General features: G+C 39.7%; 1 protein-coding gene across 1 annotated transcript in view; it reads right to left on the bottom strand.

Annotated features, from left to right (window-relative positions):
• Positions 1 to 24976, bottom strand: part of LOC139729259 (semaphorin-5A-like) — a 144733-nt gene extending 119757 nt beyond the window's left edge. The window contains exons 1-4 of the mRNA XM_071640190.1: positions 24878 to 24976; positions 21766 to 21811; positions 19752 to 19814; positions 504 to 602 (exon numbers count right to left, since the gene is read on the bottom strand). The gene's annotated coding sequence lies outside the window, so the exon portion shown is untranslated. The remainder of the gene's footprint in view (positions 1 to 503; positions 603 to 19751; positions 19815 to 21765; positions 21812 to 24877) is intronic.
• Positions 24977 to 26070: the final 1094 nt, after the last annotated feature.

Here is a 26070-nt window from a genome sequence, read left to right as displayed (position 1 = left end):
TTGCATTTTTTTTTATTCTCTCAAAGAAGCGGCTACTGCAAAAGCTAATCTATTTTCATTGGTGAATTTCACGAAAGTTGTATAAATCTTACTCAGTATGGTATCATATAAACGTAATTCATATCTTTACAGTCGAAGAGGCAAAGTGGCTAACAAAACACAACAACAACAACAACAACAACAAAACAAAATACATAAAGATTTCACCTGCTACTTTCTGAAACATGGCTGCTCCCGAGGATTGAACCTTTTCCCTGCAATAACCTAGGAAGTCCTGGACAATGTCTATTAGGATTTTGGAAATAATGATACAGGTGGTTCTCATACACATGTATATGTGTGGTATATAATTAGGTCTTTGATATGGGGCATACTTTGTTCATTCATTACTGCACCCATGTGTGCAGGGAATGTGATTTTGGTTTGATGTCAGTCTTTTTTTTGTGTGTGTGTGTTCATGTGAAAGTCTCCATTGATTTGATAATGAGGCATTTAACACTTACATTTCTCCAGGTACACAGGGGATTGAAGGCGTTGGTTCCACAGGTGAATACTCTCTCTTGGTGGACTAGGAGGACACGGATGTAGTTACAGCAGTCTTCCTGTAAGGGGGACAATGAAAAGCAGACAGGCTTGAGGAGTGTAAAGTCGGTACACTTGAGGTGTTTCAGACTCACTAAAGAACTTGTTTGTACAATTGTAATGACATTTCTGAAACAGGTTTCCGTACAAGTTCAGCTTTACAAAGTTTTCACACACTGACAGAAATCTCCTTCTCGACTGCTACCTGGCAAATAACATTTCACACAACAGCTGCCTCACCAACTCTATGGCCTGAAGCGAATCAATTGTCAATCAACTCTCAATATGCTCACTTGCAAGAGTGGGTATGTATATAATAATCATATGCACACAGCATTGTGGACAAGAATACTACTGTAAAAGTGGTTTCTTTCGCGTGCAGAAACTTTCGCGGTTTCCATCAGTGCAAACTTTTTCGCGTGCGTTTAAATTCGCGTGTGTTTAAATTCGCGGTCGGTAATGATAGCATTGTAACAAGCCACGAGTTCAAAACATTTTCGCATGATGTTAAATTCGCAGTTCAACCTCAAAGCGCGAAAATAAAACCACCGCGAAAGAAACCACTTTTACAGTAGTTAAAGGTCAAGTTAAGCTACACCTCATCATCTGTGTTTTAGACTTTTAACACTTCAGATAAGGAGGATATCCACCCAGACTTGAGCAAAACTAGACTGGAAGACACCTCCGGATCCGAATCGACCAAACTGGATTTCAAATGGCTTTTGGGAAGAACCTGATTTCACTTTTGCTTTCAGACTGTCCAATTATTTGATGAGTGTGAAACGTGCTTCTAACATTTCCTCATGAGTTCCCTGCTAATCATAACAGACAGGGGATAGTACTTGGCTCAATGTGTTTTGTCACACATCTCCATGGAGAGGGGCTGAAAAAGCGGGTGGGGCAGGGGCAGGGGAGGAAGAGGGGGAGGGAAAAAAAATGACCTCGCCCATGGGGAAACTGCAAGTGAACCTGCACAAGTCTTCATCCGGACCATATTTTGTGCTGAATTCAGCCTTTGTGAACCATTAAATCCCTCCTCCCCACAGAAATAGGTGTACTACCAAAAAAGAAAACAAAAAGAAGAATGCAATAGTTTTTCACAAGGACTACATACAAAACATGGCCATGATATGAGCCACTGGCTAGCATTACTATATCTGCAAGAACATAATTCTATGCTGCTGTACATTATTGATCAACCCCTTTGACTATCAAAACATTGCTTTCTCGTCATCCCTGTTCATTCCTGTATAGAGCAAAATATCTATCTATACTCCCTATCTATCTATCTATCTATACTCCCTATCTATCTATCTATCTATCTATCTATCTATCTATCTATCTATCTATCTATCTATCTATACATACATACATACATACAATATATCTATGCATGTTTCTCTATCTATCTGTAAGTGTGTGTGTGTTTGAGGACCCCATCAAGGAAAAAAAAAACCCAAAACAAAAACAGAAACATGGTATGACAGGGAGACTTTCTCTCTCCAGCTTATGCAGCAGAATATAGGACTGACTTCAGGCAAAAAGGAAGCCAAGGTCCCCAGTGGGAAATACTAGCCCAGTTGTCTGGGAGCAGGTCTGCAGGCGTATTACAAAATTTTGTGGTTCCTTCCCTCCTCTGCGAAGGGTACACACCATCTCCCACTACCTCACACCAGATGGATGGCAGAGTGCATGGATGTAGAAAGCATCACGATTGAGTTCGTTCTCCCGACTTTGCTTTGGCGGCACGTGGGCGTAACCACACGCATTGCAACATCTGCCGACGCCCCTCTTCGCTCTCGCGTAGCACTTACCCCTACACCCTCCAGAGAGCATGACAATAAAGTCCTTCAGCCTCTGAAACAGGAGAAAAATCCTATCACAACACCCATTACATTGGATGTCTTACCCAGTGGTAACCAGAATCTTTCCACCACACACCACTCCCAATGGGGCCAAATGAAAAATATATCCGTTTTCGAAATATGAAACTCGAGAGGTCGTTCCATCGAAACATATACACACATAAACATACACATTTGTGTAAAGGTGTCTGTGAATATGATAGAAAGAGAGCATAGAGAGAAAGAGAAGGGGACAGAGAGGGAGAGAGGATATATTCCAGTTTCCCCTTCATTTTATTAGGTGATCCGAGTATCCTCTCGGATCACCTATTGTATCTGTACGGATTCTTTCTTCTTCTTTCTTTCTTTATTTCTCCCCAAAAGTTGTGCAGAGGTTAGCTCAGAAAGTACTCTGCCTATCAATTTCAAACTTATACCATGTATGTATCGTGTCCCAAAGACGGCAATCGAACTAAAATCAAAGTGATCAGTCGACCGTGACGTCACTATGACGTCATTATATGAAAACACATTTTCAGTCATATCTCATTAATGGAATGAAGTTTTTCAATGAAATTCACGTCACATATATTTCAAGTTATGCACATTCTACTCATATTCTCAAAATTTACATTTTCTCTTAGTACGTGCGCGTACGCGCGCGTTGAAATATTTGTATGCTCAAATCGAGCTCAAATTTTTTTTGCACACGTTTCAGACCATTTGGAGCATTTTTTGAAAAATTGAAAAAATCGGACGGACGCGTACGCGCGCGCGCATATACGCACGCACAGCTTATATGCAATAGAAATTTCCCGTTTTTTCACACGTATCGGCTGCCTGAAATGTCAAGGAATATTTCTACCAAGTTTCAAGTCAATCCGACTCAATATGACGTCATACGGGCCCGTCAAAGTTGAAATTCCGCGCGCGCGTCAATGGCGATATACAGTACAACTATGCCAAAAAACTGCCAATTTTGAATCCGATTTTACTCGTTAGGATGGACGGTGACCCCCCATTTTCTATACATATTTTGAAAACTGATGAGTTGTACATGTCATTTCATGGGTTGGCAACGCTGACAAAATGATTAAAAGATATCAAATTTCTTAATAAAGTAAAAAAAGTAAATTTTCAAAATGACGTCATCAAATTTCAAGTTCATTCGAGCGTATCTCACTAGTCCTTTGTCAATTTTCACCCAGATTTCAGTATGATGTAGCTTATTTAATGTTCTTTCAAACATAAAATTACAGTGTTCTGATTGGATAACAGTATCACCTCGTAAAAATGGATTAAAAGTAATCTTGTCAAATTTGACCAGTTTACGTGTTATCTCTATGGGAGTGCAGTTTTTCTGGAAATGAAAATTGACATGACTATCTTTATCGAGCACTAGCTCACTTAAGCTTCGGTAAATTTCTCCCAGATTTTAATATGTTGTAGCTGAGACTTTACGCTACCGTAAGTGTGCCCTTTGTTTTTTCATACGATGTCAAAATCACGTCAAAAAATTGGGTTGAAATTCAGGCTTATCTTCGATGTATTGAGATATTTCTTTCTTTCTGCAACTTTCTTTGCAATAACTCAAGAAAAACGGCCTCTATCACTTCTATATTTTGCTCATGTTTAGTTCATGTCACGTGAATTATTTCATAAAATAACAGCTACTTGATCGGACACCATCTTGGGTATGTAAATTAGGGTCAAAGGTCATAAGTGTTTCACCCTGTATCTTAGTGAATACATGTCTTATCTTTCCCATATTTTGCACACGCAAAGACCATGTTACAAGGATCATTTCACAAAATAATCACTATTTACTCAGATGCCATCTTGTCTGTGCAAATTGAGGTCAAAGGTCATATGTACTTCTTTCTGTATCTTCGTTATGACGTGTTATCTCTATGGGAGGGAATTTTCTTTAATGTGAAAATTGACATGATTGTCTCTATCGAGCACTAGCTCACTTACCCTTCGGTGAATTTCTCCCAGATTTTAATATATTGTAGCTGAGACTTTGCGCTATCGTTTTATTTAATTCGTTTTTTCATACGATGTCGGAATTACGATAAAAAATTGGTTGAAATTAAAGCTTATCTTCTATGTATTGAGATATTTCTTTCTTTCTGCAACTTTCTTTGCAATAACTCAAGAAAAACACGCCCTATCACCCCCATATTTTGCACATGTTTAGTTCATGTCTCGTACATTATTTCATAAAATAACAACTACTAGATCGGACAACATCTTGGGTATGTAAATTAGGGTCAAAGGTCATAAATGTTTCATCTTGTATCTTAGTGAATACCTGTCCTATCTTTCCCATATTTTTCACACGTATAGACGATGTCGCGAGAATCATTTCACAAAATAACCACTATTTCATCAGATGTAATCTTGGGAGTGCAAAGGTGGGTCAAAGGTCATATGTATTCATTGCTGTATCTTCGTTATTCAGTGTATACAGAATTTGGTACCAAAGATGGCAGATATGACTCCCTTTTCTAAATGAGAATGCAAACATCACACGGCCAATGTCTCTAAACACAGATGAAACTTGTATGGTCATGCCTATTGCGATCAGGACTCGAATCATTGATAAAAAAAATCGGATCACCTTAATTTGTCAGTGATGACAAATTACAATCTCTAGTTAACCTTTGACCCAGTTCGTATTGTTTTGAGACATACAGACTGTAATGGGAATGGCCTGCGTAGGTGAGAGGGTGTCAGTTTCCAGACGACCACCCCCTTCCAATCTTCCTCTGATGGGCTAAGCTCTCAATCCATCATTCTCCATTATATATCCCTAATATGGAATATACCTTTATTTATTCTCCTCCCTCTCTCTCTCACACACACTCCTACACACCCTGAAGGTATAGCAGAGGAATGAGAAGCAGTATCTCAAATGCATGTATCTAATACTTACTGTTTAAAATATATATTTTGTTACTTATGTGGCATTATGATGGTTCTAGGACAATTTCCCCCTGGTCAATTTACCCCAGACCCTTTCTCTGACCCTAAACCTAATCCTAATCCTGAACCTGATTTTAACCCTTAACCAAATTCTAACCCTAAACCTTACTCCAACCCTACTGCTAACCGATACTTAGTTGGGGGTACATGTAATTGTCAGGAAAAATTTTTCAGAAATGCCTCCCCCAAAAGGTGCTATCTCAAACGTGTCTAGGCCAGACATGAATTTCTGTAGAGATGATAAATGCAGTTAGTTTGAGTGGGAATTGGAATGTGTTTCAATCATTGGAAAAATGATAAACACAGCCTGAGAGACACTAAACATCACTACGTGATGTGTTGATTGAATCTGTGGAGAAGAAGAGCCTTTTTGATCTTGCAAACAGTCCAAGTGCTCCTCCAGCTTGGAAACCAAGTAATGCTCATGACACACAACAAAGCCCACACTGCACTGCATGTCAGCATGAGACCTCCAGCGATCAGAGCCAATTTTTTTTTTTTTTACTTTTTATTGGATGTAAACCAACAGGTAAACAACATATTTACATGATCAGAGCCACTGGTGCTTCAAAGAGGATGGACCAAGGATAAAACTTTCTCCACAAAGTAGTTCCAAAATGTGCTCCAGTGCCACAGCTGAAGTAGCTTTAAATGTGGACATCACCCGTTCCTTCCATACAAATCTGTCAACATTAGTTGACCCACTTTATATACAAGACCCTTTTTAGCATCCCTCCCCCGTACAACCACCACGATCTACCCCCTCCCCCTCCCCCCACCCCCCACCCCCCCCCCCCAAAAAAATCCATAGTTTGTTCCCCACGTGTACCCAGCAGTATACTTACATCCGAAAAGGGTTGGACAGAAGTGGAAGCTACTCTGGAGAGGGAAGTAGCTTCCACTGACATGCGACCGACCGTCGAGTCAAGAGGCAAATTGGATGGCGAGAAGAAAATGAAACGAGTGTGTAGATCCTTCCATGCATATGCAACTTCAAGCGGTTGTAATTGCGCTGAAATGTGAGGAGCGCACAAGAACCGTTCCAATCAATTTTGCCCTCCTTCATGTCCGTGTGCCGGATGCGATGACTTTGGCTGTAAATCATTTTCTAACCTGTCTCCCCCCCCCCCCCCCCTCTCTCTATCTTTCCTCACAAACTTTTTGATCTAGTTCACTGGACAGAAACTCAGTAACATGGTCTAAGGAAGCATTAATGTATCAGAATTTTATTTCAAACTGTCTGCCTGCATGTAATACAGGGAAAGTTGGGGGGGGGGGGGGGTGGTGGTAGGGCATTTAATGCTTTTGCTAGATACAGCACGTAGGAAACATTTGTCCCGTCATGCTGACACAGACCGCACGGCAGAGACACATTCTGTCATCGTCTTTTGGCGTCTCTCTCTCTCGTCTGCACGTAACGCAAACTTGCGGCTGTTATTCTTTCATTACGGGGCTGGCGGGCCATAATTTCTCCACGCTTGGATGCAGAAAACTACATCCTGCATATTCAGAATCTCACGCATGCTTTCAAATGTTTCAATGAAACCTCCGGCTATGTATCCCTTCAAGGAAATGCGGTCAACCTTCCATGAAGTCCCACCAAATTTTGAACAGAAATTAGATCGGGAGTTCTACGTAAATGTTGTCACTGCTGTCAAAATTGCCAGAAAGCTGGTGTTAGTCTCATAAAACAGCTCAGAATCAAGTCCCAGAATCTGACTACATCTCTCTCAAAAACACTATTAGAGAAAGCACTAATTTGCACAGTATCATTTCGAGAAAGTGGTGAATGGTCTCGTTGTTGAAGCAAACGATTGCCCATGTTGTGCACATGGCATAGCGTTCTGATCCAAGGCCATCCACTGACATTCATCCAGCGAATTACAAGTTTTCACCTGAATTCAGCTGGAAGATATATCCACCACTTGAGAAGAAAGGGAATGAAATTTGCTTCTTGCTACCAATGCTGTCACGTTCTGCAGTCAAATTGGATGGAAGGTGTTTTCATTAATCCACGTCCATGTTTTAATGAACTTTTGCAGACAGTAGGAGGGCTTGGGAAAAAAACAAACGAGAGCTTCTCCTTTAACATATCGAGAGCACACACCTGAGTTGCATCGAAAATGGCCATATCTGACAATTTTTTTTTTTTTTAATGGGGGGAAAACTTGGCATTTCCCCACTAGCTGTGTTTCCTTTGAAAGAGACAGGCGAGGCCGAAAATAAGCCCAATATCGTAATGCGGGCAGTCAGACGGACAGACATGGTGTTATCATGCGGCGTAATTCTGTTTTGGTCTCCCTAGCATCACTAATCGTGACTGAACTGCGTAAAAGTGGCATACATAAAGAAAGTCCTTTCTTCGTAGTGCTTCTGCAAAGATGAACATGCTGGGTTAGACAGCCCAGGGAGTAAAGGAGAAAAAAATTCTCGTCATCCCCCCCCTTACCCCTCAACCACATATAAAGACAGACATCTTTTCTTTTTCGAAGTATTCTTTCCATACAGACAACAGAGGGTGAACCTGACCTCAAATTTTCATCACGCACTTGAGAGGCATATTTCAACGACAATGGGAAGATTAGGGAACAAAAAATGCATCATCTAAATCTGAATTCAATTAAATTACTAAAATCAGGCATATACTTTTACGACTGAGATATCTAGAATCGGTTGAATGATGCACCAAATTCTCCCCGAATGGTAACCATAAAAGTACATGAAAATATGATCTCCCTAAAGAAAGAGGAAAGAGAAATAGATAATGCAGGAAAAGATTCATTATTTTGAATCAGAGTTGTCTTCATTTTCTTTTTTGCAGCTGCAAATATGGGATCATTTGCGTGGTGTCTCGTTTCTGTATGAATTACACTTTAATAGAATGATATCAAAACTGCTAGAGAGCTCACATTTCCCCCTGCAAACGGAAATAAAAAAAACTTCTACATCAAAAAGAAATAGAAGAGCAGGAAGACAGAGAACTGTGAGATGGACAACAAAAAGTCAAGATCAAGTTCATATGGGCACGCTCATTTCAAACTGAAATCGAAGAAAGCATGAGGAACAGTGGATCTCATAATCAACATTGTCCTTCATCTGTACTTCAGACAGTTGAAACTGATGTAAACAAAGGATATTCCCCCATCCTTTCCACCTCCCCCCCTTTCCCACTCCCCCTCTTCACCCTCCCTCCTCCCCATCTCCCCCCCCCCCCCTTAGTGTTCCCTCATCCATTGCACTTTTTATGTTTCCCTCGGTCCCTCTGTCACATGAAGTATGACTTTCAAATCCAGGCAAGCGCATGAAGCTCAAATATTGATTGAACTCGGCTGGGTCGTGTCAGCTCATCAATCGAGCCTCAGATTCTCCTGCTAAATGCCCTTTTTCTCGGGGAGAGTGAGTTGAAAAAAATATATGGAACTCCTGCACTTTAGGCTATATCCTTAAATCTTTTACTCATTCATAATCCAACTTATTCTAACACGGAATCCATGTTCTCCATCAACCCAAAAGGTCAGGGAAGAATGCGTAAGGCTGATGCCTCTGAGGTAAATAGACTTGTCGGACAAGGTTTTTTTTATCTGGATAACAATGCCATAAATACAGGTACAGAAGTAAATGAAAGCATGCTATATTCACAATAATGCTGCACATCTTCACTGCTGTCCACCAATTACAGACATACACACACACACACAAACAGACATACACATGCTTTCCTGCATGGCACATCAAACAAAATGAGCCTTTATCACTCAAGTTTTTGTTTTTGTTTATTGTTTTTTGTTTGCTTGTGTGTGTAGCAATCACTAGGCACATTACACACAAAGCTTTATATGCAAAGGGACATGATGTGCTGAGAGGAAGTATTTTTGTCATAAGCCATTGTTGCCTTTTTCCCCCATGATTCTGGATGACTTTTTATGAAGGAGTTGGATGCATCTCTTTTCATTTCATGAACTCACGTCTTCGCACCATGCCCTCCGCGGCAGAAACAAATGCAAGCAAGAAGGCAGACAGGAGGAGATGAAGGGGTGAAAAGTTCCCCGTCATTTTGTCTTCTGAAAAATTCATGACCTATCCCCGGCGGGGCCACCCCCTCCCCCTCCCCCCCCCCCCCCCGCACTTTTTCTTCTGCCTCCCTCCTCCAGCCATCCAGGTGTAAAAGGTTGATGGAGCTTATTAAAGGGGTGGCATTCTCCGCTACGACACACCAATGATGCCTTATATAGCTCTCTTCATGGCTGGCTTCACAAACCGACTCCTCGAATCATCTCAGCTAGGGGGCTATTCGTTTGGTCATGTACAAAAAAAAAAACATAACAAAAAAAAAAAACATAACAAAAAAAAAAAACATAACAAGTGCCGATTCTTCCATCGCCACGACCTTTTGTCACCTACAAAAACTTGTTGCAGGAAAGGTGAATTTAGACATGCTATGGGTGAAACAATTCAAGTAGTACAGCTTTCCTTGTTTGGGGATCATCTTCTGAATATTACAACATCCGTGGACAATTAGGCCTTCATGGATGTACCTACATTTTCTCAACATGACAAAAATTTGCTTACCCCTTAGACTCTTTCAACATAAAACTCATCTTCTTCCTTTTAATTCCATGATCCTGTCAGTCAAGTTATCATTAATTTGCATAAAGACCAAATTACTACTTGATTTCAATGCATCATGCAAATCTTACCGCAGCACCACATACTTCCTTACGATTTGGCCTCATCTGATCGAGCCTACGTCAACATCTACCTTTGATAGCAATCTATGAAGCAGTGAAAATCTGAGCTCAGTCTGCATGATTCTTTTTTTTTTCTTCCGAAGACATACCCAGTAGTACTTTCGTGGGCAGGGAAAATATTCATCATTGTTATAAAAACACTGTAAACCACAGTTATACTATGTGAAACTACATGTAGTTTCACCACCAGGTATTTCATTTCGCTCAGTTTGGACAGTGTGTACCGGCCAAATGAAACTTTCTCAATGACATCCATGTTTATATGGCAATGACTACAATGACTAACTCTGTTCAGTCAGAGTAAATCATGTTTGACGAGGCCTTAATTCTCTCATGAAATGGATACTTTCCTGTCGTGATAACTGAAAGAACATACAACATCAACTCACCTAATCACTTCTTTTACAGAAAATGATTTATAATTTCACAACTGTATGAGCTATGTAATACATTCCCACTTGGATATCTCAGAAATACTCTGAAAGTTTCTTTCAAATGGAAGAAAATCAATACATTTCTGATTTTGCAAGATCAAAAACAACCTCGTTTTGATCATAAAATCATGAAAGTTAACACCGTCTGACCTTCTGGGGAAAAAAAAACTCCTTACAGAGGTCGCCAATATGAGAGAAATAAATTTGTCTCACTGTGAGACTCGAAGCCCAGAGCACCGGAGACCGAACGTGCTGCCTCGGGCGCCGCAAAATTAAAATGGTGCGTTCTTTTCACGGTACATTGAAATTTTCATGTGGTGGCATCAGCAACAGCTAAAGTTTTGTGGATCATGTTTCAGAATCAATTTTCACTCTTCTTGCAACTCAAGCAAAAAGCCATATATTTGATTCATTTTCATAATGCTGAAAAAAAAAAACCCAACAACAACCAGCATTATGAAAACGCATCTCCACGTCCATTACAGCGGCAAATTGCACATTCCGCAGGGAATCTGTCACAACATTGCCCCGGTAACAATGCAAACACTGCACTTGAAGCCAATTTGCAGTGAACTTCTACCCCCCAAAACCTTCTCATCCAATGTTCTTGGCAATGCACAGTACTTGTTAACCTCTAAAAGAACATTTACCAGTCACAGACCATTGTACAGGAGTAACTAAAGACCTGCCACGTACAAGGTACTCACACATAAAAGAAAATTGTCCCTAGTTGGCCAATTATGATACCATGTAGTCTCTCAGCATCAGTAACAATAAATTTTTAGCCTGCGATTGTAATCCAAGCACTCAAGGTTTATTCCCTCTGATGAGACTAACAGAATATCTGGTCTTGCCGGGTAGAACCAACAGACCAGGCATCCTGAAGAGAGACCATTAACCCGATGGAGACGAGTCCCGAGTACACTCGGGCAGGTGTCTATGGGAAATGCGTGTTATAACAAAATCAGTCCGTCCTCAATGGGTTAAGGGATTTTTCTCTCTATCTTTCTACTACTGTGGCATCATAAATATTGTTGTAACATTCTTATAAACTGGCCATGACTGCACAATGATTTTATTAACCAAAGCTAAAGCTTTACAAGTTCACAGCTTTCAAAAGGACTACCTGATTTTCCTTCATAACTTCAGTAATGTGTTCCACTGGTATATACATGCACTCACTGCATGCATATATTTTTCAGGTTAATTTCCATTTTATAAATATTTGATTGGTGATTATGCAAAAACTGTTCTCATAATGAAAAATGAGCCAAGATGTAAATGCTAAATACCTTATGTATTGCAAACTGAATAGAAGCACAAAAGGGATATTCATTTTTATTTGATTTATTAAAAAAAAATCAATATACCAAACGTCAGACACCTGTATGTATAAGAGTGAAGGAAAAATGAATTACGTAATTTAAACTATAAATTTGTTGAAAATTGGAGAACAACTCAAAGGGGAAACAAAACAATGGACAGATGACATGAAATGATGAACTCTACATATATCAATATCATGGAGAAAGAATGAACTTTGCCACCAAATCAGAGAGAAAAAATGACAGCGGAATTATTTTGGATACATAATAAGTGTCGTATAATAAAGCCCTCATATCAAGGTGAATTGGATACATGGATATGAGAAGATTAAAACTGATTAAAAGAAACAAAATATTTGTTATTCTGAGGCAAGAGCTTTGGGGAAGAGCTTTTGATGAAATATATAACCATCTGCATCAGAATTTGAAGCCATCCACAAACAACTTTCTGTTTTTGATTATATATCCATACTGGCGAAGAGAGGGTTTACGATGAAGATAATCAGCTTTGAACGCTCAAGAGTGAATTTTTTTACTGTATTTTGAATGATGCTTATTCTGAATATAAGGGAGCAAATCTTTAAAAAAAAAAGAAAAGAAAAGAAAAAAGTCTGCCTCTAAGTGACACTTGCGATTTCCTGTTTTGAGGGTTGTGTGAGCTACCATCGCCACACAAACAATTCTGAATCATCTTTTCTCCGAAGGGTTCACCCCTCCCCCTCTCTTGCGAGGGGTTTAGGGAGTCTGCTGGGAAAAGGGAAAAACAAAACTAGTTCTGTCCCCAGAGAAACCATGATTACTCACATTAGTTTTGTGTATTTGTATGTTAGTTTGTCTTTGCATACAATGTCCATCCCGGTCATATGTTTCCTTCCCCAACCTCCCTCCCCCCCCCCCCCACCATCCTCTTTAAAAATTATGGCACCCTATCAATAAGAAGGGGTCATGAACCATCTTGTGGTGTTTCTTTTTTTCTCTGGGTTGGAGAAGCAGAGGCCCTTTTGACCAATCTTTGCTTATTTTTTTCTTTTATGGTATGACATATGTTCATGATAGATTAAAGGCGCAGATATGAGAGAGCATTGACTATCATGGCAACAGAGGCATCCGCAACTCAATTACCCAGCTGTGTGATAGACATTATCTCTTCTCGTAATATTGATATGTATTTCTTTCACTTAAATTTATCTGGAACGGGAGACTCTCCCAAATCATCAACATGGGGGGGGGGGGGGGGGGGGGAGAAGGATTAATGTGCCATGCTCTACGGGGTCTACAGAGTCAATACTTCAACCTAAATTTGCTTCAATTTATCTACATTGATCCGACAAAGTCATTTTTTTCTGGACATGTGAATTCCACAAGACTCTATTCCATGTGACAAGCTCGTTGGAATAACCTTGATACACCGAGATGCATTTCCAACAAAATTTGAGCCTAAGATGATGACACACTCCCCAAGCCTTTCCAAATCTCTATTGAACATCAACGATGAGAGATCACAGGAGAGACATTTCTGCCAGTGATGAAACTCCCAAAAGATGAATCAGTTTTAATGCCACACAGTTGCGAACCCATCTTAATCTGGTTAAAAGAAGTGAAATCTAATTACGACATTCGACCCCCGCGGGGGCTTCGCGATGGGGATCGCGTCTTTGAAACGGATCTGACACTTTGATCTCTGAGGACACTTTCACACCCACACCATTGCAGGTTTAACCCTTTACTAACTGCAAGTGGGTGTGCAATGTGTTAGCTCTATACAAAATTGAAATATCTAGGGTGCAAATGGATTAACTGCCTACTGACTAGGTAGCATTCTTAAAGTTAGGTGAGCACACGTTTCTTGAGATGCAACTAATTTCATTATTCTTAAAGTTCCATTACTGAGCAAAATGCTGTACATTACAGGATAACTTATCTAAAATCTTAAGTAAAGTAACTTTTTTTTAGAGTGAGAGAAGTAAAAATCCTAAGGATTTGCATTATTATGTAGTAAATTCTTAAGTTTCCCTCCTTACAACTAAACTTTGATATGCACAACCCCTAGGATATGGCCCCATGCATACAACATTTAAGAAACAACACACTTCCAATGAAACAGTGCGATGACACAACATGTCATAATTCCCTCATCTGCCCTGAAGCAAGCATTCCTGCTGGAAATATGTCAAACAAATGGCACACCAGTAGAAAAAAAATAACAACACGCAACATGACATAACAGTGACTTTTGGATCCAAGTCCTTGGATGAAGTGCGAACAAGGACGTAATGGTGACGTCAATGTTTTAAGTATTTCACACGCATCAGGTGGATCGAGGACATGCAATCTTTTTTACCCCCTCCAACACTTTTTTTTCTTCTGAATTTAGATATTGCCTTTATATAGAGAATAGAGCTGATGCTATGCATTTTCAAGACATAACCTATATCACTAGCAACCCAGGGGCCTGACTCTTGAAACCAACTTTTCTTTCTACCTGTTAATAGCAACAATCATGCTGAATCTTGGATGGAAATACATACATACTAGAGACAAGACTGACAATCTAAAAAGATCAACACATTATCTCTATTTCCTTACTTTCCTTTTCTTCAAACACAAAAGGCAAACTTCTTTTGCAACAGAATCGAATCTATTGAAATCTCACAGTAAAAATTAAGAATCATATGGTATATAGGACACTACTCCATGTTGCCAAGTTACCTATTTTTCATGAGGGACCCTCAAGCAAACTACAAGGAATTACTGGGTATGTTCAACTCAGAAAAAAAACATCTACATGGTAAAGTAGAATAAAACATGTTATATAAAAAGATAGATATATGAGAATATGAACATTCATTCATATATATACATTCCTCCAACACTGCAAAATGAATGTTTGTCATGATTCTGTCCATTTGGTGAAGTTGCTATTTATGATCGATTCAATAAGGTGTGAAAGTAAACCCCCTCCCCCTCTAACATGACGAACGGTAGGCCAGGCAACAGACTACACCCAGCCATGCCACACTGAGGCCACAGCCCAACGTCTCACAGAGGATGTACCTCCTTGAGGTAAGGAAAAGGATGGGTTCACAGGAGAGAGTGAAGGAGGATGCAAAGAAGAGGGGGGAGATTGAAGGGAGGTTGGCAGAGGATGGCAGGTCTGGCAGAAGGGGGGGGGGAGGGGGACGGGAGAGGGGGAAGTGTTTCTCAGATTGGCGGTGTCTGGATGTCAGAGATGATTGGTATCTGTAGTCGAATGTTACCTGATTGCGAGCATCACTCCCCATTTGAAATCTATCCCCCCTGGATTTTTTTCCCTCTTTTTTTGACTAGATGGGGAAACCACTGAAATCAGAAAATATTGCCAATGTTTCCATGGCAACCATTTGGGGGAGTCATGACTTCCTGAAAGATATACATATGTAGAGTTTCATGCAAAACTTTATGAAAAGGGAGGGGGTTATGGTCCTTCAGTCAAATGTTTTAATCCCTCCATCTCTCAAGTGATATTTTGCACAAGAAATTCTGAGTGGCTCCTCACGATAACACAATCCCTATATATAGCACCTTGGGGGATGCGCATGTAATTGCAAGATCAAATTGTACGGTTTCAACCTTAGAATGTGTGTGATCCAATCATGTAGATAGTTTAAAGTGCCCTTACACATTAATGGTGACTAACTGCTACAATATCCCATATCAAATGTAGCCTGACTATAAGCCCTATACACAGTGATTGTCTCTTCTCTGTTTCAACTCAATCAATACAAAGTTATAGTTACATATGTGCATCCATAAGGAATATTCTTATTGACAAATTGAATGTGCAGCATGCAGGGAGTAAATAGTGGACTAAAAGTTTTTGCAGGCGGAGTTAATCCCATCTTAAATGTAACCTGACTATGAGCTGTATCATACCTGTCCAAAACCTCATCAACACAAAGCTGGCGACGGTTAAATTAGTGTTCACGTGGGAGATTTTTGCTACTAGTTTTAGCTTTTGAGTTATTTCAAGCACTGAAATCTTTCCATCTGCGCATATAAGATCTATCCATATATCTAACTGATAGTCCATTCTAATATCAAAATATGCCATTCTTCAGCGAGTGTTTACTAGCAATCACGCCTCTCGTTTCCAGTCTCCACTTCGGCCGTGGCCTCCTGTGCGACTTTCGGTAACTTCCCGAGCCGGGCCTTGAGGTGTAATTCTCTCAGGTAGCCGAGCCAGGAGCCAGTGTTGAATGTCATTTCCTTCGCACAGGTTACATACATCTGGTTCCTATTTCAGTCATTTTTTCTCTCCTTTTTTTTCTTCTTCTTCTTCAACACCACGAAAATGGGGAGACTGACATAGGAAAGTAAGGTGAGGTGAGGTGAGGTGGGGGATGGGGGGGGGGGGGGGCAAATCTAGAGATGGGGGAGTGAAACTGAATAAGTAGACACAGAGAGGGGGTATGGAGACAGAAAAATGGTCTTTGAGAGCCTCCACTGAGACATCTTGCCAAATCAGAACGGGGAGTAAAAAAAAAAAATTGCCATAGGAACGATGTAGACGTATGTGATTTCCACAGAGAGGAAAGGACCGACGCCTTTTGTCGAATATCGAGTCACAAAAGAATGGTCTCTATACGCTCTCTCGATGCATCGAGAGTCTCGTGAAACTGGCCGAGAGATTTTTCACTCTGCCCAATTTAATTGCCCCATCCATACCCACGCTGCTAGCACCAAATTGTACATCAAAGATTTAAAAAAACAAACAAAATAAAACATCTGTGTCGATTTTGTATAGATGGAAGTGTATTCGATGACAGTGCTCCCTTTTTATCTGTCTGTTAGGAAGGGGTATTGACTCCAAGGGTTTAACGCTAGAAATCGGAGTGAAAAATCATTGCTACACCCCTGATGATGACTCCCAGGTTACCACGGAAGAGAGCTCTTATTATTACAGAAGACTGGAAGGGCAGACAAACTATAAAAAAAAAAGAAAAGGGGGAGAAAAGACATGGGGCTTAGGGGAAGGGGTGAGACCAGAATAAATGTTTTCGTGAGGCAATGATGAGAAGTGACAACTCCAGAGTTGGTTTACCCTCAGCCAGCTTCCCAATGTCCCTGTTATTCTACTACCTATCAGCGCAAATGGCACAAAGGGCTTGACACGAGACTGCAACAGATCAGAGACGGCGAAGATGCAACAAAGATTGAATGATGTCCGCGCCAACACGTCAAGCAGTCCCCACTCTCACCATATCCTGTTTGCTTTCCAAGATGTTAACAATAACTGCTGGTGAACATGAATCACAGTTTTAAGATGAACCATCTTTCCCAATAATCCAAGAATTGTGTGTGATGATGCTGCTGATTTTTTTTTTTTTTTTTTTTTTTGGGGGGGGGGGGGGAGGGGCATATTCAACCGCCATGTAGGATTTTGAATTGGCAGAGGATCACTGGAGGGAATGTAGGAAAGAAGGATAGGCTTAAACAAATGAATGATTTGTGAAAACAGACAATATCATATCGAGGTGTGTTTTTTTTAAAAGAAGAAATGAGTACAAGCTTCTTCTAGATTAGTGCACTTGTTCGCAGGTTTATTGTCGGGGGGGGGGGGGGAACAGTGGTAGGAGATGGGGGTTAAAGGAGGTACATGTAGGGGAAGGACCTTAGCTGAATACTTGGGGCGATAAAGATGTTAAAAATTCACGTCGAATATGTCATGCTCATAACATGACACAGCGTACGCTGCAGGGAATTCTCCCAAACAGGTGTCGGGAGGAAAGCAGAAACATGATAAAACTGCAAAGAAGCCAACACTGGCAAAAGACACCACACAAGGCTTGAATAAAAGAAAAAAAATAATAAAGAAAGAATGGAAACACTCTATGGATTTTGCACTAAAGGGATGGCATAGTTTTGGCTGAGATGGGAATTCAGGTTTTAAAACTTTTTGTGGGCTAATTAGAAACCACTTCATGAAATATAAAAGAGCGTACAATTCAAAGAGGAATTCAAAGTTTATTTGATTAAAAAAAAAATCAGTTTTGAAATGGCCGAGCTATCCCAAAACAAAAGTGAAGCTAATAAAATATGGGAGCCACCTTTTATCAGGACCACTATGTTTTGCTTCTTTTTCAGATATCTCAACCATTTCAAACCCAATTTTCATCAAATAAACCTTGAATTCCTCTTGGAGTGGTATGCTCTTCAATATTTTCATTTAAGTGGTTTCTAACTATCTTTCAAAAAAGTTAAAACCTGAACCTCCATCTCAACCAAAGCTATGCCACCCCTTTAAAGAGAGGGAAAAAATGTTCTATATATGCATCTTGGGCCTCCTTAGGCAAGGTGGTAAAAGACAGAAGGCTCGCAGACACATGCAGACAGACATGAATGAGTTATGCATCACCTTGAGAAATTTAACACAAGTTTGACAGAAATGCAGCAGGAGCAGCGGTGACGAGTCTGCGGAATGGGGGCCCTCGGTGGTGGAGGAGAAGGAGGAGGAGGAGGAGGAAGACGAACCGACGAGGATTGGGGGGTAAGTAGCTCGAGGGGAACAGATCGAGCAACCGTAACCCCCCTGCAAGCTCCGTCTTTTTCTTCACCGTCTTTTCCAAATGCAAACAACATTGTATGCAAACATACCGCTGCTGGGGATGACAGAGTTCATCAAATTTAATATTAAAAGCACACAGACTCGCTGGGCAATTTGTGTCTGATAAAATCTTACAAGAACATCAAACCGTTGGGTGCTAGTCACCAAAATGTTTGATTGGAGATGATCTTCTTTTATCCACATCTCCAAAACATTTGCAAATCAAGGTCAAAGAGCATTAAACCTTTTTTTTTCTGAAACATTCACGTACACTCAGATAAAATTAAATGCATATCATTGCAGACAGTTAATTTTGATGCTGCTATGGCAGATTTGCAAAGTGTTTTGCTTTTATGTGAAGCATGTATGGATTCTCAGCTATTTTTTTTGTTGCAAAATCCAACCAACCAAACAAACAAACCCAAAACATGACAGGGAAACTCAGCAGCAACTTATGAAAACATTCGGAGCAGGCCGTGCATGTGAGATATTTCCCTTTAAGGAGTCGGCGGCACCTGCTGCTTGGTGATGCGAGCTGCAGGGGCAACTTATTTTTCATTATGAGCAGACAGTTGTTGTTTCTGACTTATCCTCTGTATAGTTTCACTGACGGCCTAAGCACTACGTTGTTGTACCACACAAATATCATGGATGGCTTTCACACTTGCAAGTACTTCGCTTGTCGAAAGAGTGTGTTTCTGAAAACCTTTCATTACATGATTTAAGACTTCATTCACTACTGCCAGAGTGCAAGCACACACATGTGCAATCGAGAGTTGGGCGTCTTGATTATCAGGGCCACGGAGCTTAGGACACACACAGTCTTATAATATTGAATATTGCTTGCTGTAAAAGCAGTCGGTGAGGAGACTAAGTCTGCGTCTGAACACTCCTAATCTCTAAATGTGCATTTTGAAAATGCACTTCAGAAATGTGATTACAAACCATTTTTACTGTAAGTGTGAACTTCTCATGGTCTCGGATTACAAGACACCAACCTTGATCCTGGGATATTCTCTGTGCCAGTTTGGAGTAAGAAACTGATTCATGAACAATAACAACAAAAACTGACTTTGCTTTGTTGGAACAGTGTAAATGACTATGATTGTTCTACAGTATTAACAGGACAGATGAATCATGAAATTTCAGCAAATCTCATAAAAAAAAGAAAAAAACTTGCCTTAAGCAAAAGACTGTCAAAAAAAAAAAAATACAGGGTTGGTATTTATTTGAGAGGGTATACTCACATCAGATTCTCCTTTGCTTTCACACAGCTCAACGTTCAATTTGTTGGGTTTCCATTCAGTAACCTGCAGAGGTTAAAAAAAACCCACATTGGATGAAAAAGTCAGTACAAGATACGAGTTCAAATACCATTGAACAGGACTAAGGTGTAAATTTTGACTTACGTTTCATTGCATATACTGTATATTGAGTTGGGCACCACTCATACATGGTACACACTTTATACCCTTCCCCTCCCCACCCCCATCATAATCTCATTCTACAGCTTCATTAAAGATTCCTAATAGAAACATATCATGAAGTGTTTTTTTTTTTTGTACTAATGCATATCAGACAGTTCTTTCTGAATAAGGCCTCTGTGGTCTACTTCCTGCTTTCAAAATTAATCTTTCTTGGTGTCGAATTACTGCACCATGTACATCTGTACACATTGTGTCATTGTTTTCTCATGCCTCCATTTCCTGTGTCAAAATAACGACTGTTTCCTAAATACCTCCTTTTTCTTTTAGAACGCTTTCCATTATTCTCTTTTCAATCAAGTCCCGGTTTCTCGTTATTCCCAAACAATTCCATCTTTGTTCTTGGCTCTGCACAATTTTTCTGTTAAAAATCCAACAATTGTGGCCTTTTCCATGTCAATACCTGTTCAATGAGTCTCAATCTCTATCTCTTATTGGGACCGAATGCACACTGGTCTGAGAAGGATGCCCTGAATACTAACTAGTGAGAATACCAGCTCTCTTGCCTGCAAAAATATAACTGTTCTTTTAAAAAAAAGTGTCCACATACATGACAACTGTCATTCCACTTAACCTTTCCCCATCTCTCAACAAGCATGGATACCTGTCCTGCAATGCTAATAAAACACCTCTGCATTGCCTTCTCGACACAAATATCCACAGCAAGGCAAACACATTTCATCCACAAAAAAGCGAGAGAGCGATCCCAAGGAAAAAAAAGTTGCTCCCCGAAGTTTGCTTGGTGTACACACACAATTAGGGCTTTCTTGGCCCGCGAATCCCTTTTTTACACTCAGACGGCCCTACAAAAGACAGCCCAGTTTTTTTCCAATCCAAAGCTTTTGATATGAGAGCCAATATTTGCCCAATATATCAATATTTTGGCAGTCAAAAAACACTCTTCACATTTTTGTCCCCTCTTTCCAGGCAGAGTATGCATTAGGTCACTGCGGAAAAAAATTGAGGTTAACAAACCACACAAATATTTGCAAGGATGTGGAGAGGGATATATTATGGGTGATGAGATAGTGGCAAACCATGCTCTTTGCCCCTTTTTGTGTGCTTGTGCTTTGAAATTACTTTGACACACTTGTTCCCTCTGTCTCTCTCTGTCTCTCTCTCTGTCTCTCTCTATATATATACACATATCTATATATCTCATATATATATATATATATATATATATATACATATATATATATATATTTCTTTCTATATAATCATATGTTTCTCTCCCTTTACATATATTTCTCTCTAATTATGTACATATATTAATATCTGTAATATTTCCTTTTTCTCTATCTTCTATTTCTCTCTCTCTCTGCTAGCTGTATCAACCTATCACTAAATTCTTTACTTGTCCACCTCCCTCCCTCCCTCCATCTCTCTCTCTCTTGCTTTTCCTAATAACCCTGAGCTTTCATTAAAATTACATATCTATGCCTCTTCACCCAAATCTCTCTGTTTCACCACTTGTATGTCTAATCATCCATCCATCTATGTGTATATGTTTCGATGAAAGTATCCATATACCTGTCAAGTCATTAAACATCCCAGCTGGGCCCTGTTTCATAAAGCTGTTCGTAAAGTTATGAACAACTTACGAGCGACTGGTGATCACTTCTTGTGCTGAATTATGGAAATTCTGATAAGTATAGCACATCAGAACTGATCACCAGTCGCTTGTAAGTTGTTCGTGACTTTACAAGCAGCTTTATGAAACACCCCCAATATTTTACACCTGTCTATGTATTTCTAAATGACAAAAATCACTTACCTCGAGTGGTGATAATGTGTTGAGATCCAGACGAAGTAATGTATCCCTGTACAGAGTATGACAAACACAAAAACGATCAAATTTAGAGTACCTTGTCCATGGTGCATGAAAAAAATAATAAAGATCTTAATGACATGCCCTGGGAGAACTATTTCATCTCACATTTTCCTTGAAAATATGATAAAGATAAGCACAATTTGCCTCAACATCTGCTGTTTATACCTTAATTTACTGTTCTTCAATCTTAGCCCATAAGACTTCAGTTAAGTGATATTTTTTTCTTCTTTAAGCGTTGAATATGATGATATGCAGTCAGACAAGCTGGTATATCTGCACTGAAGTCTATATTCCCAGCTTTGTGTTTATGATGGCACAATAACTTTCACCCAGTTTAGTTTTCAAAAGAATAAAAAAAATGTCTATACTGACACAAATATCTGATGCATGCTGTACATCATAAAGTTGGATCAGTAAATATGAATATTTTAGTTAGTGGCATAATGCTGTATTTGTACATGAAGTAGCAATGCCTCTTCAATTCATTTGAGTTCCATTCGGTGAGAAGTAAATGTAAAGAGAAAGTCCCCTCTCCATGGTCGTTGTAAAATGAGAAATTGTCATTGAACTGCACCTAACCAATTTCATACTACTTGAATCACACACGGAACAGGCTATGAAGGCTGTACAGGTAAACATATAAATGTTCTTTCAGTAAAAGTTTATTCCATACATATTGACTGGCATTGCAATTGTTTCACGGATAAATTTGAATCATGCCGAATTTACCAATGTTTTTTGCCTGCCTCCACAGCAGTAATCCCTCCAGATTCAGTCAATCAAAATGTCTCATGTTAGATCTCTTTGATAGACTACCTTAGTTTGTATCTCCAAATCCCGATGCACATAGATAACATACAGCCCGTCTCCAGCGAACAGCACATAAAGAAAACTTGCCGTTCATGGACTTTCACAAAGAGAAAGATAGCTATCGTGAAACTAGTATTCTCATCACCATTTAAATTGACTGAAAATACCATGAACTGACTGAAATGGAAATTGATTCATTCTACAGAATTTGTTGTTTTGTTGAGAAGTTTGATACGCTGTACACACACAAAAACTTGCCTGAAGCAAGTATGACTGACAACATAATGAATGTATCAAGCAGTGGAAATTGAGTCAGGAAATGAAACAATGTCATTTTCTTACTGCGAAGAAAAAAAAAACAACACATTACAAAGTAGAAATTGAATGGATTCTCCAATGTAATGAGCACAAATACAGGGGAATGAGAAGAGAAAATGAGAGAATGAATTTACTTTGCGTCCGGGAGTTTATTCGTCCTCAAGAGAATTCCGAACGATCTGATAACATGCTGCCAGAACGGAATGTTATTTGATGCAGAGAAGATGACGGTAAACAAATTTGATCATCCCCAAAGTGGGCTTCGGGGGAAAGTTTCGCAATCCAATTTGCGAATGGTGCACCTTGTTTAATTCCTCTCAAATTCAGGGGACTGTGTTCGCTTTGCCTCAGCCAAAATACGGGAGCAAGGAGTCCTAGCCCCTAATTCTCCAACCCCCCCCCCCCCAAAAAAAAAAAAAAAAAATATGTACAGGAATGCCAAGAGCCCTAGGAAATCTCTATAGAGGCTAGTGTCTATCCCAAACACAATATGTGTGGTAAACTGTGAGGACCTATATATATCATGAGCAATATTCTCCTCTTCTTTTGCCCTTCTTTATCCCTTCCCCACCCTCCCTCCCCGTTTATATCATGAATCCTGGGCACAAAGTTGAATGAAAGATGAGACAGTGACTTATTTCCCAAAGGGAATACACCACTATCATCCTGACATCATAGCCCTGGAGGAGCAAACAAAAAAAAAATGGGGGGGGGATCTCATCTTTTGAAATGATGCCACGAGTGAATGCCCTCAAAACGAGATGAGCCGCTGACCGAAAGGGGGACACAAAATTGGGACGAAGCACGGATATATGTTACCAAAACACAAACGAACAAGGAAACAGCCTTTAATAACGGATGCATGGACCACAGATGAAGGGTATGGTATGGACAAAGGAGGGGCCATAAAATGAGAGTACCCCCAAATCTCTATAACTCTTATTGATTGTGTGAAAGCAAAGGAAGACTTTTAGTGCCCTCCAAGATGTTCTTATTCTTAATCACCACTCATCCTTGATGATACATTGACAGTCAGAAAAAATGAAAGAAAAGAAAAGGAAACAAGATTGGTTAGGGTAGGAGATATCCGGCTATTATCAGATGACCATCAATTTAGCTTATTGTGTCCCTAAGGGTTTGGATGTACAAGATATCCTACAGTTTCACTGTCTTCTGATGTAGATATTAAAGTATTCCTACATTCCTGTGAAGGATTATGTTGATCTTCCAATCCTAAGTACATCACAGCAACATTATGAGCATGCTTTGCAAGAATATGTAAAGAGATGTGTTTCACTTTAGCGACATTTATAACTCTTCACATACAACAGGGAGCTTGGGTGGTGGTGGGGGACATGAATACAACTCTGACAACCGCTTAGAATTATGTTATCCTGACAATTTCTTCAGTGCTCGCTGTGCATGAATGGTAGAAGCCTTCTTCATAGTCCCATTCCCAATTAATTTATATCCAATTAGGCTGATGATGACACGGAGTATCGAAAAAAGCTCAGAGAGTTTCAAGCTTGGATTCCAACTGAATCAAACTTTTTCTGTGTATCTAGAATGCACTTTCATAGCATCTTCTTGATTGGGTAAGATTTTTTTCAGGTCACCTTCAAAAAATTCAGCATGAATGGAATGCTGTGATGTATGAATTGACATTTTATGCTACTTGAGGACCATTTTCATTTGAGACATCCCATGACGTTTTGCAAGCGAAAGCAAGGCTCGCTTCCAGACATCGTAAAGACAGTATAACATCCTGGACGTTTGGTCGTTGACTACATGATCCACATACACACACACACACAAAAAAAACAACACACCACCAAAATCATAATTTGCTGATTTGTGTGCGGTTCTATGCAATCACACAACAAACAACAGAGGAATATTAAATTCATATTTTTTTTTTCTTTCTCACCTTGCACCAACCAGGAGTTGATTGTTCAGAGGATCGGTCAGAAGTTGCGAAAAGTCTTTCACTCCGTCTTTGCTGTATTCTGCGAGGCCATTGCCTTGGAGGTCTGGAAGAGACAAAGAAATTAGATGGAAAAAAGTTAAGAATGATTGTATATATTTTTTTTTTCCTGACAAATCTATGTCCTGCAATCCTGCATACTAAAACGAGATCCAGCTTCTGTTTCAAGACAGTGAGACAAATTGAGCATGACTAGATCAATAGCCCACTAGTCCATCTCACGTAGCACCTATACACGCATGTGGGGCATTGACTTCAAAAATTAGGATTTCCTCTTGTTCTCGTTAAATCGTGACGGATTAGTTTAAATGACATCCTTGGCACGTTCACTACGGGCATTAGAGTGAATTACAACAATTGCCCCTGGATTGTTCTGGTGTAATGAAGTGGTAAAAACCACATAATCAATCTCGTGACCCATTTCTTCTTCATAACGAGCGTATCATGCTCTCCTTTCTTACGATGACACATTACATCGCTTTTCTCTAAAAGCAATCTCTTCTCACATCTCAGCAAAGGTGACATCAATGCAAACAATCAGGGTGTCATAATTGAAACCTTGAAAATCTGCTTCAGGTAAATAATAAAAAAGAGGGAGGAAATAAAAGATTGCCCTATTATTTGTCACACCTATTTATCGCTTTATCCCGATTACATGAGATTTTCTCTTTCTTCGCCTAATGAGCCAAATATCTGATGCTAGGACTCGATGCCGCAGCATCAAAAGCAACAAAGTGAAAACGTGTCGCCATGGAGAATAGAGTGTGGTAGGAGCACATGCATGCTCTAATAGCAGTAATCGTTTGTGCTGAAAAGGGAAATTTATTTCTACGAGATCAAACTTTGGTTGAAATTTTTTTTTTCTTTCAGTACGTCTCCATCTCATTCTCTTTCTCTCTCTCCTTTACACACTCTCTCTCCCTCTCTCTATCTCCCTTTCTCTTTCTCTTACTGTGCTCCAGTTTTTTTTAAAGAAAGCTACAGTACATGTATTGTACACTGTATATCCAGAAACTTTCATGTGCATTTTTATTTTGCGAATCTTGGCTCCTCAAGAAATTTTGCACAAGTTTCATGCACATGAAAATTTCTGGTTTTACAGTATTGTTCACACATAGATATTGTTTCAAAAAATG

The sequence above is a fragment of the Diadema antillarum genome, unplaced genomic scaffold (assembly GCF_040938485.1).
Source record: "Diadema antillarum isolate AM-2024a unplaced genomic scaffold, OU_Dant_1.0 seq00000231_RagTag, whole genome shotgun sequence".
Taxonomy (NCBI): domain Eukaryota; kingdom Metazoa; phylum Echinodermata; class Echinoidea; order Diadematoida; family Diadematidae; genus Diadema; species Diadema antillarum.
This window is presented reverse-complemented; position numbering and strand designations above follow the sequence as displayed.